This window comes from Merops nubicus, unplaced genomic scaffold (genome assembly GCF_000691845.1).
Source record: "Merops nubicus isolate BGI_N331 unplaced genomic scaffold, ASM69184v1 scaffold11160, whole genome shotgun sequence".
Classification (NCBI taxonomy): domain Eukaryota; kingdom Metazoa; phylum Chordata; class Aves; order Coraciiformes; family Meropidae; genus Merops; species Merops nubicus.
The window spans coordinates 97,896-109,751 of NW_008583583.1; positions in this window are offsets into that span (position 1 = coordinate 97,896).

The following is an 11,856-nucleotide window of genomic DNA, read 5'->3' on the forward strand; positions in this document are numbered from 1 at the left end:
ACCTTTAGGGGGCTGCAGAATAAATTAAATTCTGTAAATTTGCTTTCACATTATTTAAATGAACATGTGTCTGTCTTGTCCTCTTCCTCCCCCAGCAGAGGTACAACAGTAAAACAGACTTGCTCTTTTTTGCTCTTGGAAAGCTGTGCTACACATTAGTAACTTCCCTTTTGGAATGTAAACTGAAAAATTATGTGCACTAGCATACCGTATTGTGTCTCATTCTTGAAGTCAAGCTCCCCTCCGGTACCTACACAGTTTGGAAAAGCAGTGAAAGGATATAGAGCTGGACAGAGTATTTCCAGTGGAGTCACTTTCCACTGGACAGTGACATTTTGGTGGAATGTGTTGATTCTGTCAGAATTTGCACTGGGAGCCAGTCTGGCAAGCAGGTGGGTGGCCAGAACCACAAAAAGCAATTTTTAAAGAAAATTCCATTATAAATTTCTTTTATCTTTCTGACTTTTCCTTCCAATTTGAAATAAAAAATAAATAAATCTGGAAATGGTAATTTTTCTGTGAAGCAGGAATTCCTAAGCCTTAACCAAAAAAGAAACTATTTGTTTATTTTTCCATTTGGCTCTTCCTCTCTGTTTCTCTGGCTTCTCTCACTCAGCTACCCTTCCCACTCCCCCTTTTCGTTCCTTCTCCTCATTTTTCCTCTTTCACCTCTTCATTTCGCAGCTGAATTGTTCTTTCACTCCTGGCTTTGCAATCTATTTCCCAGATGATCCTTTGCTGAGCATGAACTCAGTAACACTGGAGGTGAACTTTCACACTCGTGTCGATTTGGAGGATTATAGCAGACAGATTTGCCCCACTCTGTGCAGTAAGTAAGGTTAATGTATAAACTTCCTCTCTCCCTGCTTTATATTCTCCTTGTTTTTATTACCTTAACTTACTGTTTTCTTTTAAAACCCTGATCCATATCTAAACATAACCTCATGTGAACTGCCTGGCCACCACCACCACCACCACTTCACCCTAGCCCAGCTCCTCTCTTCGAGTAGCAGAAACAAGACCTTGAATTGGAAACTACTTCAGCATTCAGTGCAGTACCTTCAGTAATGGAGTTTGCTAATGGAGTTCCTGCTATAGGCACCTTTTTCCTCTCAGCCTGAGAAAAGTTTTACCTCCCTTATTAGTTTCACTAGCAGTAGCACAGGTTGTTTTAATATTCTGTGCTGCCTGTAACATATTGCAGATGTACCTGTGTGAAATGGTCTCTCGTTATTGGAATGCAATAAAAAGAAAACAAGCTTCTCAAGAGGAAGGAGGGTGAAAGAAAAAAGTTAACCTGGTTTGGGCCTGAAATTCCCCAGATTTTTATACTAACATTAACATTTTATAATACAGCTATTAAATTACCTGTAGAAGTGCATTTAAAAGGGCTCTAGGCTAAATTCCACATTCATTCCTTTACTCAGTCCCCATATCTGTGGTTGAAGCAGTAACAGAGCTTGCCTGATTAAGGCAGAAGAGTAACATTTGCAAAAGCATGGCAAGTGATTCTGGGACCTCTTCCCTGAAATTTTGAAGCCTAAGGTCACACTTAATGTCATGGCACAGAGACTGCTGAAGAAACACTTGCCGCAGCAGACACCACACAGTTTCAGCAGCAGCAGGACTCTGGGCAGTTCATCCGTGCTCTACTCCAGCTTGGGGCAGAACATTTCAGCTCCACTGCACCTTGTTGACCTAGTGCAGTGTGCTGGATACTGGGGCTGGTGCTCACACACGTTTCTGTGCCGTAGCTTGAGAGTGCTAGCTTTGTTATCTGACCGCTGTTATTCCTTGTGTGATGTAGATCTACCATGAGTCAGTTTTTAAATGGGACTCAGGCTCCTAAGTTAACTGGAGACTTGCAAGATGTCCAAGGAAAACATGAGGGCCAAATGCCTTCCCCTGAAGACAAGCCCTCATCTGGTATAGATCTGACACACTCTGCCTCTTCTCATTAAGCACACAATGTATTGGGATACTTCAAATGAGGCAGGATATATGTATTGGATGTCCCTAAAGGGAGAGGGCGAAGTAATCCAACAGAACAGCATCCATGCTGATCTGAAGTATGTTAGATGCAGCACAGAGGTAGCAGCAGGATCAGAAGATGTGTCTGTGCACTTGTTCTGTGCACCCGTTGCCATCTCTGAAGTGCTTTTGGTTCATCCGAGCTGGCAGATGAACTAATTCTCAAATTCTAAAAACACCGTCAAGTTACTTGCATGCATGTGCAGAGCTCTCCAGTTTGTAACTTGAAGCCAGAACAAGCATTTTAATTTGTTTTAATTCATTGCCTCTGTGAAATGAGACCAAGGCAGAGTATCTCTCCCTTCAGAAGAGCACAGGACTGTGTCCGTGCATTTCTCAAAGCAAGCTGCCTTATTTCACACCAATTTACTCCAGGTTCCGAGACAGTTTCTTGCAAACAGAGATTTTTCCTCAGGGTTTGTGTGTTTAAGTGTAGTGTGTATAACTGATCTCTTCTAGTCTGAATGCTTTATTACCCATTGGTGGTGAAGTTAGAAATAAGAGCGGTTTCTTAGCATGAGAGCGTCATCTATGATCTGAATGGACACAGTTTAAGGGTAAATGTAAGGGTAAATGTAAATGTAAGGGTACAAAGCCAAAACAGAGTTCACTGCAGAGTTAGCCCAGGTCTACATAGTCTAGGATCCTCACTTGTGTTTGCATAAATCCATGTCTTGGTGAGATAAACCTAGGGTAAAAAAAGCTGTGTTTGGCCTTCTGCACTTTGAGAGAAGAACAGTGAGAAAGACACCGTATTATTGTAGTGGAAAGGAAAAAAAGACATTGTGCAGCAGCAGTTTGTAATAGGCCAGATCATCAACCTGATGTAATTTGGCAAAACCATGCTGCCTTCATTGAAGGTCCTGAAGTTCATGCCAGTTGAAGACCTGTCTTGCCATAATTTGTCCTTACTGTCTGCAGTCCCTCTAATTTTAATCTTACAGCACCTATGAAGACCAACGTGTTATGCACAGCTTCTCTTCTGGACTCATAAGGGAATTATAAGACTTCTGGTAATCTTGGATAATCCCTGAAGCTATGAGTCACTAGAAGCAGAGGCCCTTCATGCATCGTTTGAACCCCTAATTATCCAACACATGTGAGAGAAAAGTAAGAGGCAAGAGCAGGGCCAGCAGCAGACAGAAAACACTGGACAAGCAGTTTTGGAGGGGACTTCCCGTTAACATAAACAACCTTCTTTCCTTCCTAATAATGCACCTGCTAGCAAATATATTCCTGGAGAGCTGCTCTCATGCATCTGCTTACAGCTTAACAGAGGAAGCAGCTAATTGACATTAGGGGACTTTGAGGTGTTTCCTGACTATAACTGTGCAGTATTTAATGCTGCTTTACAGAGCACAATGCTCAAAACACTGCCAAAAAATCCAGAGCCCCGCTGAAAATGTGGAATAAGAAAAAGGTTTCCACGTCCAGAATTGCGACCCAGAATTTAATCTGTTTCCAGGTAGAATTAATAGCACTCTGGCATGCAGCCCAGTCTCTTCCTCCACATAGAATGAGTCCTGATGAGAGCTTTTTTCCTCTCTGGGTGACTAACGGCGTCTCTTTTCAAAAAGACTTGATTCCCTTGATCATTCTATGTTCTTTAGGGTGGAAAATCAGAGCTATTGAAGAGAAATCTGAGAAACTGGAAGAACATTTTAGAGGCAGGGAGTGGGCAGCTGCGGCAGCAGGTCTCTCACTGTGCCAGGTTCTGTACACATTGCACAGGATGAAGGAGCATCCAGCCCCTTGGCTGCACACCTCTTTGAAACACTTCTTGCACTAGCGTGTTGTGTACCTTGCTGAGGCAGGGTTCAGGCTCTAATCTGTAGCCTGCTGATACTGCAAAGGAGCAAAGGATTGCATTAAGAATGCAAGTTCTTCTTTGAGCATTCTATTTTACAATTCATTCAATGGCTTCTTTGAGCATTCTATTTTACAATTCATTCAATGGGAAACATTTAGGCAAGTTTCTGGAAGGAAGAAGGTAAATATGCTCAGTGTGCATTGTATGTTCCCTATAATTTGAACATTTCGGTTGATTTAAATTACATCAAGGTCTGGTATATCTTGGAGAATTCACTAGGAGAGAGGTGCAGAGATTTATGACTATCCCAGGTGTATGAAAAGGTTCGGTAGAACCTCTGTCTTCATAGACACAGAAATCAACTGATCCTGAGAAACAAGCAAAAGATAGTTCAGATACTATTTTAATTTAAATACTGCTTCTGGTGCTTTTCCAGTCAACCACATGACCAAACTGAAGGAGTTTCTCGTGGGACATGGGGGGCCTTTGATAGAAGTAACAGATAGGGCCTTTTTCAATCAGCAATGTTACTTCTGGTCATTGCTCAAGACAAAACTGGGCATTTGTGCTCTGAGTGTGAATTCCAGAGGGGAATGGGCTGGTGAAAGTTCAGCCAGTAAGAAGGTAGAGAGCATTTAAGCTCTGTACACGATTGCTACAAAACAGTTGTTGGTTTTAGGACATCTGTAAATCAGGCCTCTCTATTTGGTTTCTCCGATTAGCTGGAATTATTTGGGCCATTGCTGAAGCATTGTCTCTTTAAATCTTCAGCAGACCAGTACTGACTAATGGGATGGACAGTCAGAGTATGCTTTTGGGGGAACAGTGGGATATAGGAACTACTCCATCTCTAAAAGGTATGTTCAAATTTGCCCCAGTGGCTGCAGAGCACAGCTGGATGGTGAAAATCCTGTGGATTTGGCTGTGGGCTTCTTACAGAAATTATTGCAGCAAAGAACTCTCAAGCAACAATCTATTATATTTCTGGGAATATTTTTTTCTTCTCACTATAGCTGCAAGTTCTGCTATTTTTCTGCTTTTGGTTTAGCTTGCTTAATCTGTTCCTCTCTCTTTTTTTTTCTCCTTTTAGGAAATTCATTTGTGAGCAACGTTCAAAATGGAAAATATTTTTAAAACTATAAGCAATTTCTTTTGTTTTCTTGCAGGGGTCCGTTAGCTGGCACTGGTCTAAAGAAGAAATCCCACAGCTCTCTCAGCCAATTTGTTTTGGTTTTCTTCTTTGGTTTATTTTATAATTACACAGGCCGGATGGGTGGAGATCAGATCAGTATCATTGCAATCTCTGTTATATTTGTCATCCGACAAGTCTGTTTGATTTCCAGAAATGATTGGTGTTGATTTCAGCAGTTCTGTCAGCTAGTATATTGTGCTATTCAGTGCTTCTCTCCCCAAAACACACCTACAGTATCCAAATGCAGGAAGAAGAAGGTTACTTATCCAAGGCCTGTGTGTACATCTAGAAAGCTCTAGCACACCTCCGAATGTTGTGAAATAGCTTTTCCTTTGCTGTGCATAAATTTTCCATTTACTAAACAGCTCTGACTTCTTTCTTACCTGCTGGTGAGACTCTCTCTGAGCAGAAGAGGCAGCCAAAAATTCCACTTTTGTTACTAAAAAAAAAAAAGTCTCCCAAGCCATAAATCCTTTGTTCTATTGGAGACACTGGAAGCAGCTCTGGGCTAATGGAAATCAGCAGCAATGTTGACATACACTTCATAGGATCTAAGCTTTCATTCAGTAATATTATGCCAGAATGTAGGTCTTCAAAGAATTTTCTCACTTGAGAATTTCTCAACCTCTACTTTCTTACACAGTCAAGCTAGGAATAGATGATTCCCCATTAATATAAAATGGTGCTTGTCTAGATGCCATATCCTGAAGACAGTATTACTCCTGTCACTGGATGATTTTGCATATGTGAAGCCCCTGAAGATACAGACACTTGCACCACACAAAACAGGTAGCAAAGGAGATTAAGATACTTTATGTATCTTAATTAAGAAACCAGACCACCTGCCTTCCTCTCTTTGAAATGGGAAAAGACGTTAACCACAATGAAAAAAAAGAAACCACAGTCATCTTCATTTGCTCATTCTACTACTTGGCTCTTAAGAATAGGTAGGTAAAACACTTCTTGGCATATTTAAACTACTGTGTTTTTCTAAGATTTAGATCATACCCAGTTTTCATGAGAGAGAACTCAAGGATGTCAGCAATATGCAATAGCTCAGGAGAGGGAGCAAAATATACATGCAGTGGTAATCTGCATCAGGACAATGATGGTGCTCAAGACTAAGAGAGCCAGTGGCCAACCACAGAAAAATCAGGGCCAAATTTAGTGTTTCCTTAAACGGTATACCTGTTCCAGGCAGGTATGAATCCAAAACTCTGCAGAACTGGGTGTTACTGAAAACTCATATAGTTTAGATCTTCAAGAACTGTGAATAAAAATTAAAAACAAACAAACAAACCAAACCAAAAACATCAGAAAGGGGGCTATAACATCTGCTAAAGATGATAAAAAGTTACATGAGCAAAAAATGTCACGTAATATATCACTAGCATTGCAGGTTCATTCTACCATGTACTGTGGCACATCTGAGAGTACCATTTGAAAGCAAGACATGAGTCTTACAGAGGAACAAGGCTGATGGTGAAGCCATTTGCATATGCTTGTGTCTTTGGCAAAAACTGAATTCAAAAAAGCTGTAGGTATAAAATAAAAGTTGCTTCTAACCTAGGTTGGCTGGTTTAGTATTTGACCAGAGGAAAGAAAGTTATTGATCTTCTGTTAATTTTCAATTGCACTGCATGAAAGTGTGTTCAGAAGGCTTGATAAAGTATTTTTCATAGAACTACTATTGTGTGGCTGATTTGTGTGGCTACTTTGATGGTAAAGAAGTTTAATTAGTAATAGCTGCAGTTCTTGAAGAGAATTTTAACAAGGTGCCTCACATGTGAAAAGCACAGAAGCCTCTTTGTTCTGAACAGCCTCTAACAGGGTGTAGACGGAGACTTTTGCTCACTCGCTCATTCTGATAAATTAGTAAGTTGCTTTGAGCAAGTAAGCGGAACAAGATCACAATACTATTGAGCATCAAGTCTTGGCCCACTGAGGGAGTAGTTGTACCACTGCTAAATTGCTGCAGAAGATTTATACTGTCACAACATCAATGCTGGGATATCCTTCCTTGCTTCATCGAAACTGTGTGTCAAACTCCAGAGGCCCTTTTCTAGCTGTCTCTAGCTAGATGTCCAAAAGCAAAGTTATTTCCCCTGTGAGAGGAGAGAAGTTGGTACTGCTAGGAAGTGAGTCACCTCAGCCAAAAACAAGAGTTTAGGAGAAGCCAACTCAACTGCTGTAATCAAATCTGCTGAAAACAACCTTTCACATTTTCTGTTACCAAAAAAATAGGAGGGGCTGGTATTGCAAGGTCACGTCATTTCAGGCTATGTACCCATCTAGAGAACGTAATGTATTCTCATCTTTACAGCTATTAGGTTTTGGAAAGAAAACAGAAAAACAAGTCATTTGATTCCATAAATATAATCCAACTTTTAATAAATACTTTGGTGGTGTCTGAAAGGCAATGTCTACATGACCAACTAAGCGGGACCAAGGGTCATTTTCTGTAGTAAAGCCCAGCTTGCACGGCATCGATCCTGTCCACAGACCTGAACTCACTGCCCTCTCAAAATAGAGATGTCAGGCTGCTTTGTGGGAAGGGTCCCTGGCAGGCACTGGGCTTGAGTGTGGTCTGTGCAGCACTAGCAGGCACCAGACAGAAGCAGGCAAGTCTGTGCTCCCCGTTTCATTGCAGTTGTGCACCAGCGTGTGAGCTGTACCTGGCTTCTTCCTCACGCACTACAATAGGGGTACTCAAGAGGCTTTATCCTGAAAAAATACAGTTACTACTGGAAATACTTCTTTCGCCATCCAAAGACCAGAGGCTCAAAAGGAACAGTGTTGTCTGGCAGGACAAGGTTGTATTTTTGGGTTGGGAGGACTTATAGATAATTTTATGCATTTATGGGTATAATTATGGGCATAATTTCATATGTACTTTAAGAAAGATCCCCAAAGCGAAAGCCACATTGCCTAAGTCCTGATCCTGATCCAAGGACTTCAGCTTTTTTAGCTTTAACAGACAGACTGTCTGATAAAATCTTGAATCCTTCTCTAGATGTAGAGACAGTGGCCCTCACACATTTTGTAAGTGCTCTGAAACTTTATAACAATCTGGTAAGAGAGAGGTGGAATGGAATAATTATTTATTTTTGGCAGTTTAGATGCAGGGAAATAAAAAAGTAGGCTGAGTATTTATCAGACATCAGGATTTATGATAAGATGAGAGATCAAGAATACTATCTTCAATTCTTTCTTTTTGAATTGGGAAGTTATTTTGTGACATTTTGCCTTCTTTTTTATCTCTAGGTATGAAGTCCTGTGACTCCATACAACTCTCACATTTGACTCAAAGCAATGTTATTAATAATAAGGATGATTGTCAATGATGGGGACAAAAGGTTGAGTTCCTAGGTTTACTTAGAGATTGCCATAAACAACCAAGGTTAAGAACTACACAAAAAGATTAAAGAATAACATTACCCATTCCTAAGCATGCAGACCCACTGGTTATACAAGCAGAGACTTTAAGGGACAGAGGTATTTCTCACTGTGGGCATCTGTACACTCTGAAAAAGAGCAATTACATAGACTTAAGCAGAATTTTTTGTTCTTGGATATGTATATTTTACTGCAAAGACAATGGGATTCAGATGTGCCATAAAAAATAAGAACAAAACAAAACAAAACAAAACACATGTATTTCTTAGGTGGCATGAGATAAAAAGCTGTAAATAGCGTCTTATATTTGGAACGTCTTGAAACCAGACATGGGGATTTTTTGTCCCACAATGCTGCTAATGTCTAACAACTTTCTAAGAGTAAGGAAGCAGAATGTCTCCTGCTCCTCAGACATGCTGCTGCAGTATCAGTGCAGATGCCTGTTGTGGTAAAGGTTTCTTGTAATGTAAACAGTTGGTGACTTTTCCACTAAAAAAGGCTGCACCAGACTCCCCGGCACACTGCTCAGGCAGCTCCTGTGCTGCTACCTCTTCTCCCAGGATTGCAGGTGCACAGTTAGACACCCGTCACCATCCCCCTCACCCAAATTCAGCAGAAAGCTGGAGAATATCACCAACAAAGAAGGAAACATTAGTAAAATAAGCAGATCACATAGGACACTCTCTGTTACAGTGAACAGTACGGCAGGTTGGGTCCATAATGAGTGATACAAACCTCTTGTGGTGGTCAAACATCAGTATGCTCCTGCTAGTCAGCTGGTGTGTATTGCGTAAAAATTAGTTGGCATTTTACGGCTAAAATTGTTTTTAGAAATTGTAAATCCTCTGCAGCTTGTTATTCTTTCTCAAATATCTGTGTCTTTTTTTAAAACAGTCTCGTGCACAGACTTTTATTTACATGTTTTACAAACCCTGTAATTTGTGGCTTCCGACAAATTTTTCCTTAAAAATGTAACAAAAAAAAATCAGAGACCTGAAATTCTATTAATACAGATCCTTGTAGTGCATTTCCTGTCATTCATACTTCCAAGTGTCCCAGAGAAATCCAGTAATTGAAGGAAGTCAACAGCAATCAGAACAGTTAGGAGACAAACCAGGAAATGCAACAAAAATTATGCAACAAATTAATGAATATATTAAAGTAAATGGATTTCTTTTCTTTTGCAGAACAAGTAGACATAATCAAGAGCAGGGACCAGTCAGTGTTCTTCTGTCTGACAAGAAGAACTGTGAAGGTAGAGGGCAGATGGAACAGTTAAATTATGCAGGCAAAACAACCTGGGAGGTAGCGAAACCAAACGATTAAGAGTAAGCCCTGATCTAACCCACCAGATGACTACAGCATGAGAATGAAACAGTGGCATGTGTACATTTACCAGGAGAAATACCTGATGTTACTTTAATTTCAGATTTTACACTTACATGTATATAGAGAGAAATGTATAGGTACATATTACACTTTCTGTTGTGCAAGGAATTTTGCAGGCTTAGCTTTATTTCAAAGAACAGTGGCTTTGGGCCATATCAGCATGTTTTTAATAAGTATTTTGTTAGTTCATTCATGAAGGCTTCTCCAGTGAGGATCTTCAATGGGCATCTGTAGTTTAGATCTTGGTGACACCTTTAGAGTCTCTCAGGTAGATTCAGCCTGGACACAGTAATTTCTATGACATGCATCCCATGGTACTCACAGGACTCTGAAATTACCAGTTTATATCTGTCCTCACCTATTTGAAACATGCTGCCTCTACTGTCTGCCAACATTGTCCAGTAGCTACACATTTGTTGTGAGCAGCCTGCCTCATGCACCTCCATGGTCCACCTGATCCTGGACCTGTCAGCCCATGCTGTATTTCTACAGGTAGCTCTGTGCTTTTCATTGTACATAGTTTTTTCACAATGAGGTCCTGGTGTGAGACCCTCTTGTGAGGCAGGTACTCCTGACAGCAGTGCTTTTGGCTTCATAAACAAGGTGGCTGCATGCTTCACATGTGTTACCAAGTCTTTGATAAAAAAAATCTCACCAAATGTTTTGGGCTCTGGGGTGAACATAACCATATTCAAATCATCCCTGTGGAGAGCTGCTAATGGTGGGGTCACCTGGTGGGGTCACCTGGAGTGTAAGGGAGCACACCAGAGGGTGAAATATTGAGTATCTGAACCAGAGGTTTTCCCTCCCAGCAACCTCATTTTATTATGAACTCTCCAGGGTACGATCCGAAGCTAACACATTTACCCTCAGAGTCCTTGGATTTGCAAAAGCATGTGGACACTACCAATGCCTTTAGAGCAGCATGGATTCTTTTTATATTTGTTTTCCTCTTGTTTTCTCTCTGAAGGATGCACTGGGAGAGAAAGTACAACACTCCCCCAAATCTGCATCTGCACTGCGTTCTGCAGTTTTGAGCAGTTACACCAGATGTTCAGCAAATTCACTGAAGCCTGCGTTAGCACTTTGAAGCTTTTTCCCCCCACAATGTAAATAACTTTTAGCAAAACTAAAGGCAATCAACTCATATGGCATAGGCTATCATAGAACATTAACAAGGCAAATTTTAACTGGTGAACAGTACACATATTTTCTCTTTTCTACTGCTGATATTTGAAGATCACCAGTGTCCCAGGATAGGTATGACTGAGGCATACAAAGAGAACACAGTGACAAAGGCAGAAGTTTTAGTTAGACAAAATGCATTGGTGCAGTTTTAATTTCCTTTTTTTTCCCTTTTTCCCCAGTCTTCCTGTGCTTTTTACCTGATTTTCACTACTTTTGACAAACGTTGTTCAGTTTTTGATTGCTGAAAGCTGACAAGTAGTTTTATGATGAGTAGGCAACAGCTTTTACAGGAGAAAGTGAACACTTTTGAATTGGCTTTCTTTGATAGTCTCCAAATTCTCCTTAGACTACTGCTGATGAGGTTATTGCACTGCTCCAACTCTCATACTGATTATTCCTTTATTGCAAGGGCTAGATTGCACATTGCTTCCACTGCAATGAGAAGGTACTTAGACAACTCATGCACATCCATCTTCTCAAACTTTCAGGAAACAAAACTGAATCTGAGATTCCAAATCTGGGCTTAAATTGCATTATAATACCATTTTCAAAGACAGGTACACTTTTATGTGTCCTGGAAAATGGTCAGACATGTGCTTTGATGTCTTCCTTCCAATAAAAAAACAACAGCGCCTGCAGCCCAGACATTACTTTTGAACAACGGTAACAGAAAAGGGAAAGTATGCAGAAGAAAATGAAACTACACAAAAGAAAACCCTTTACAGAGAAATGGCAGGCTCTGTATGATGTTATTCCATTTTTTCTTAACAAAGAAAATACACTAAGGTTGAGTTACATCTTCATAGAAAAATAGGATTGGTAGATCAAGGTAGACTACTCTCTTCCTGCT